The following is a 1234-nucleotide window of genomic DNA, read 5'->3' on the forward strand; positions in this document are numbered from 1 at the left end:
CGGGTGGCATGATACTATTCACGTGATCTCGCTGACGCAACAGTACGTTTCTCGTCACTTTAAACTTTTACAACTTCTATGATACACGCTATAAATCACAGCGATTCACAATCTCGATAACACACACTAGCTCGAAACAGAATCGTAGTTTATATACCAACGAGGGGGCGTCTCGAATACACTCGGGCCTCTCCGATTATTCATGATCATTTGAGAAATTCATCACATGCCACCAGCGTCACATGACTTCCGCTGTCGTAACAATACGATTGTCACTATAAACTATCACGTTTCAAAATATGTGATGCTTTCAAAATATTCCGTGAGTTACTTTCCTGTAATCTATCTGTCAGTCCTCTTGTAGTAGATGTTATATATGTTGCGTCATCGAGGTCACGTGACTGGTGTGGCGCCACCTATTTTCTAGAACTGTCCTGTACCTTGGCGAATGCTCTAGCATTTACTAGATATAGGGTAGTCTTGTATATAAAAGAGGGTGACAACGTGACGGGACAATAATGTGTGTGTAGATAGTGAGTAATTGAACTGCAGTCACAGGGTATTGCTGAAGTTAACGTTCGTTCGTTATAGTGTTTGTTTTAGCGCGAATATTCAAATTAAGTGTATCGTAAAGTTATATTCGGAAAGAATAAACCAGTTTTATTAAGTAAGGACTTGTGTCGTTAAAGTTTCGTCGGAACGAAGTTACGGAAAAATCAATTAACAAACGGAGACGTAACATATATACTCTAGAACATTCAGAGGATTGATACATGTATATACTTCCGAGCGGTTTGGTTTGCCTATTTTGTTTTTAATTAAAACATAAAATAGTTCATTATTCTAACGATGGGTTTAAGGATGCCTCGAAGTGGATAAACGTTGCACAGTAAAGACTTTAATTGTTCCTATATTCTCAAGACATATTAACCGGTGAATGTATGAAGTGTCTATTTTTGATACACTATATACCTTCTCTGAGCTTTCTTGATGCATTTTTTGATTATGCTAGTTATTACTTTCATTTGAAAATCATTATTACTTAAATAACACTTAATGTTATTTATTTATTTTTAAATAGTTTTATATTACTGGTAAGTTTGTGTTCTGTATACCAAAATTCTAATCAGATTATCTTTAAATTTATTTGATATAAAAGTATTGTAGTTAAACTATAAACTTAAATACTGTTATGTCTCCGTTTGTTAATTGATTTTTCCGTAACTTCGTTCCA

Source organism: Limulus polyphemus, unplaced genomic scaffold (genome assembly GCF_000517525.1).
Source record: "Limulus polyphemus unplaced genomic scaffold, Limulus_polyphemus-2.1.2 Scaffold3804, whole genome shotgun sequence".
Lineage (NCBI taxonomy): Eukaryota > Metazoa > Arthropoda > Merostomata > Xiphosura > Limulidae > Limulus > Limulus polyphemus.